The following is a 5,713-nucleotide window of genomic DNA, read 5'->3' on the forward strand; positions in this document are numbered from 1 at the left end:
GCTGTATAATCTACATCAGACCAAGCGAAGACGCTCCGCACAGAGAACTAAATGACTATGAATGTCCTTCTTTCTTCTCTGTTCCTTAGCTGCTATGGACTCCTAGTATATCTTCCTCAGCATATGTGTATCTACTTCTGTAATATATTACTGTGTATTATCCTGTATCTGTATTACTATGCAGCTGTAACATACTGAAATTTCCCCACTGTGGGACTATTAAAGGATTATCTTATCTTATCTTATCATACACACTACACACTAGGAACATCTCACAAGACCTGCTCTGACCCTGTTGTCTATCAGAATTTGTCCCTTGTCAAAGCGAGCGATTATTCCAAGAGATGACTTCTCTCTAGATGCCTGATATCGTCTACCCTGGACTAAAACAAACCATATGCAGAATATTTCCCAGCAAACACCTGCAGGGTTGATATTTAGGAAGTTGGCATCTTTCCTATTTGCAAGCGGTAAACAAGCGCAGACAAGGTCACTGAGCGCTGTATCCTGGTATTATATATAGTGCGACATCACATGGTGCAGGTATATACTGTATCCTGAATATATAGTGTGGTGCAGGTATATACACCTGAGCTGAGATTATTCCAGTGAAGACTTCACCCCAGTCATTCCCACCATGAAGGCGGCCTCTCTTCTCCTCCTCGTGGTCCTCATCACCTTCTATGGTAAGTGCAGACGTTATTGTTAGAAGCTCCTTGTAATACATTGCCTGTCATCCAGTTTCCTCTGAATTAGATATGACTGTAAATGGATTCTGAATATGATGTCCTGACATTTCTGGTGCTCCCCCCCCAATATTTTGCAGTTGCTGTTTGGGGGCACCCCATTGACCCTGCCGGTGTCTTCAGCCCTCTATATGTAAGTGTCCATATGTTAGTATGCTATGTGACTACAGCTCCTCTGTATATAGTGCGGTGTCCATGATGGGAGTCTAATACTAGATATTGTTTGTATATACAGGACGGAGCAGATCCTGGAGCTGATAGAACTGATGCAATACCTGCAGACAAACAACCTGTCCAGTCCTGGAATGTTACTATTGAACATGGAGACGTTATTATTCGTATATATATACACTACGGAGAAGCTGATGTAACTGATGCAGAAGTTAAAGAACAAAATCCCGTCCTGTCCAAGAAAATTACGACTGAAAAAGAAGTCACAATTCATGTTATAAATCCTTCACCAGGAAACAATATTCGTTTACCTTTCAGATTCTGGGTTACATAACGTCCTGCTCATATACAGGTATATGTATATACAGATGGATTTGCAGTTGTTATGTAAAGTGATGGGGTCTGTATTTAATCAGAGGGTCTTGTCTGGGATTTGTATTAGGTTAAGAGTCTGTGGTCTGTACTATAGGAGGCCGAATTTGACATCGATATTAGTTTAACCCTTTGAAGGAGAACACAACAATACCCTATAGGTGGTTGTCAAAAGAGATGGACGAAACGATTTGTTACAAGACAGGTCCAACTAGAATATTCCAAAATATCCTGACAGTGTCATACACTATGTATTATATATATATATATATATATATATATATATATATATATATATATATATATATATATATATAGTCCTAGGAGCCCTGACAGTGTCATACACTATGTATTATAGATAGGTTCCTCGGAGCCCTGACAGTGTTATACACTATGTATTATAGATATATAGTCCTAGCAGCCCTGACAGTGTCATACACTATGTTTTATAGATAGGTTCCTAGGAGTCCTGACAGTGTTATACACTATGTATTATAGATAGGTTCCTAGGAGTCCTGATAGTGTCATACACTATGTATTATAGATATATAGTCCTAGCAGCCCTGACAGTGTCATACACTATGTTTTATAGATAGGTTCCTAGGAGCCCTGACAGTGTTATAACCTATGTATTATAGATAGGTTCCTAGGAGCCCTGACAGTGTTATACACTATGTTTTATAGATAGGTTCCTAGGAGCCCTGACAGTGTTATACACTATGTATTATAGATAGGTTCCTAGGAGCCCTGACAGTGTCATACACTATGTATTATAGATAGGTTCCTAGGAGCCCTGACAGTGTCATACACTATGTATTATAGATAGGTTTCTAGGAGTCCTGACAGTGTCATACACTATGTATTATAGATAGGTACCTAGGAGCCCTGACAGTGTCATACACTATGTATTATAGATAGGTTACTAGGAGCCCTGACAGTGTCATACACTATGTATTATAGATATATAGTCCTAGGAGCCCTGACAGTGTCATACACTATGTATTATACATAGGTTCCTAGGAGCCCTGACAGTGTTATACACTATGTATTATAGATAGGTACCTAGGAGCCCTGACAGTGTTATACACTATGTATTATAGATAGGTTCCTAGGAGCCCTGACAGTGTTATACACTATGTATTATAGATAGGTTACTAGGAGCCCTGACAGTGTCATACACTATGTATTATAGATATATAGTCCTAGAAGCCCTGACAGTGTCATACACTATGTATTATACATAGGTTCCTAGGAGCCCTGACAGTGTTATACACTATGTATTATAGATAGGTTCCTAGGAGCCCTGACAGTATTATACACTATGTATTATAGATAGGTTCCTAGGAGCCCTAAGGGAGGGTTCACACGGTGTAACGTGCCGCGTGATGTGCCACGTCTATGCCGCGGGACCCTTTGTGGGCTGTACACGCTCCCATTGATTTCAATGGGAGCGGGGATCGTATGCGCCGTGCTAGTTTGCGGCCGTGATGTTGTTTATCGCTATCACTTGATATCCTATTTTGTGATTTATTTTTTTTTCTCCATTTTTTTTCCGTGATGTTCAACGTCCAGGTTATATTACATTGTGGATTTATTGTACGAGTCTTTATGGACGCAGGATTACCTAACATGTGTTGCTTTTATTTAGTTTTAGATATACAATATGTAACATAGATTTTGTTTTACATGTATACAAGAACTCATTTTATATAGGGGCATTTGGGGGGGCTTTATTTGTTCTTTTATTAATTTTTAATTGATTTTTTTTTAACACTTTTGAACTATTTATTTATTTTCCATTTTTTTGATGTCCCACTAGGGAACTTGAGCATTAGTCTACACTGCCACGCACTTGTACTGCAGTGTGAACAAGGCTGTCAGGTGTACGGGCTTACAACCTCTAATTTGGGCAAAATCAAACAGATGTTATTAAGGTGCAGGCCCAGGGTTATAGATCAAACCCTGAGCCGCCATTAACAGATATCGGTAACTCCTGAACATGCCATGGGGGGCAGGTGATTGGGGGTACTATACATCCAAAAACCCTATAAATGCCTTGGTCGAACAGAAGCTGCCCCCCACCCAGTGTCTGAGCAATGGAACTGAGGTTTCCTTAACACCTTGGAGGCTGTGCCATAGTATAGCGGATATAGTTAAAGGGATTCTACCATTCAAATCAAATTTTTTTTTCTGGTTGACTTGTAGGAATAAATGAATCGATATAAAAGGAATATCCAGCACGGCCAAGGATTCAATAAAAAATCGTCTTCTTTATTGGTTACAAAATATTCCAGATAAAATCGTCAATCTCAACATGTGTGTAGAGGGACAAAAAAACTACGCCAGACTGACGCGTTTCGGAAATTGATCCTTTCTCAAAGTCTGGTCGTAAGTGAGTCAAACTCCCTGTATTTGTAGTCCTCTTAATTACCAGTGCACATGATGCTAATTGCACACCCTCGGGACACATATAGATGGAGCTAGACTCACCCACACAATTAACATACAACACATACAACAGTAAAAACCAACATAAAACTTCGATCAAAGATATATTTATTTATGCTGTTTCCATTGATTACAAGAAATCATATACACTACATGATTACTCATGCAATTAATAAAATTCTTGACCTTGAAACTCTGTCTACAGTCAGTGCTGTTAAAATTGGTAGTTCTAGTCGCCAGTTTACATACGCTGCATCTGTTTAAACCACATTTGTGGAAACCCGTTGCTTGGAGCCAAGTATCTGTTCTGGACCTTTCCTTATCAGTAATCAAACTGACTCACTTACGACCAGACTTTGAGAAAGGATCAATTTCCGAAACGCGTCAGTCTGGCGTAGTTTTTTTTGTCCCTGTACACACGTGTTGAGATTGACGATTTTATCTGGAATATTTTGTAACCAATAAAGAAGACGATTTTTTTATTGAATCCTTGGCCGTGCTGGATATTCCTTTTATATCGATTCATTTGTTCCTGCTCCAAACTGGGGAGTTACATCCAAGCATAGCTGAACAAGGAGGAATATAAGAAGTGAAACTGGATACCTGCCGGTGGATGGGCCGAGTATTTTCCTTTTCCTTTACCCTACGATGTATGACTTGTAGGAATAGCCTAAAGAAAGGTTATTCTTCTCCTACCTTTAGATGTCTTCTCCGCGCCACCGTTCGGTATTACAGATGAGCGAGTAGTACTTGATCGAGTAGGTATTCGATTGAATACTACGGTATTCAAAATACTTGTACTCGATCGAGTACCATTCACTGTTCGAATGTAAAACTTCGATGCAGAACCAGCATTGATTGGCCGAATGCTATACAGTCGGCCAATCAACGCTGGTTCTTCTCCTACCTTTAGAAGTCTTCTCCTTGCAGCGTCCCCGCGGCGTCTTCCAGCTCTGAATTCACTCTGCCAGGCATCGGGCCTGGGCAGAGCCGACTGCGCATGTCCGCTTGTAGTGTGGGCATGCGCAGTCGGCTCTGCCCAGGCCCAATGCCTGGCAGAGTGAATGAAGAGCCGGAAGACGCCGCGGGGGCGCTGTGTCGGGAGAAGACTTCTCGGAGGATCCAGCCCGACTCTCACTCGTGGACTTGGTAAGTATAATTTGATCGAACGTTGCCTACCCCTGAAACGAGCATTTTCTCCCATAGACCATAATAGGGTTCGATATTTGATTCGAGTAGTCGAATATTGAGGGGCTACTCGAAGCGAATATCGAACCTCGAACATTTTACTGTTCGCTCATCTCTATTCGGTATAAATCCCGGTTTTCGTCGGTTTGCAAATGAGTTCTCTCGCAGCACTGGGGGCAGTCCCCAATGCTGCGAGAGAAATCTCCATCTTCTTCAGGAACGGTCTCTTTACGCGTCTTCTTCCAACACTGGCGGCCACAAGAAAAATGGCTGCTTACACAGTAAGTAAGCCATTTTCTTGTGGCCTGTGGGCATGCGCAGTTGGCTCTGCCCGAGGCCTAGAAGTTTGGCCGCCAGCGCCGGAAGAAGACACGTGAAGAAGCCATTGTATACCCATTGTTAAATACAGCTAAAGGTAGGAGAAGAATAGCCTTTCTTAAGACTATTCCTACGTGTCAACGAGAAAAAAATTTGATTTTAATGGTAGAATCCCTTTAATGGGTTGAGGGCGGTGCTGTAGTATCAGGGTGAGTTTAAGGGGTCTGAGAATTATTTTGGAGGTCTGTATTTAACAGTTCATAGTAAATCCGTAATTCACATTTTCCTCTTCTTTTTCTCTTCTAGACGCGGCAATGGATTCCTGACCAGGCTATGACGAGTCCTCGGACTGATTTCCCCCCGATGGTTTTGCCCCTCCTCCTCTTCTTCCATGAATCAGCATATTCTCTGTCAATGATGTCACTTCCTTCCATGTCTCACATCCAATAAAGCAGAATAGATCAGCACAT

At 41.4% G+C, this 5,713-nt stretch overlaps 1 long non-coding RNA gene across 1 annotated transcript; it reads left to right on the forward strand.

Moving 5' to 3' along the window:
• The first annotated feature begins 601 nt into the window (after nucleotides 1-601).
• On the forward strand, nucleotides 602-1,108 carry LOC142209229 (uncharacterized). Its single transcript, XR_012716932.1, has 3 exons — nucleotides 602-686; nucleotides 827-879; nucleotides 982-1,108. It is a non-coding gene; the product is annotated as an uncharacterized LOC142209229 (long non-coding RNA).
• Nucleotides 1,109-5,713: the final 4,605 nt, after the last annotated feature.

This window comes from Leptodactylus fuscus, chromosome 6 (genome assembly GCF_031893055.1).
Source record: "Leptodactylus fuscus isolate aLepFus1 chromosome 6, aLepFus1.hap2, whole genome shotgun sequence".
NCBI lineage: Eukaryota > Metazoa > Chordata > Amphibia > Anura > Leptodactylidae > Leptodactylus > Leptodactylus fuscus.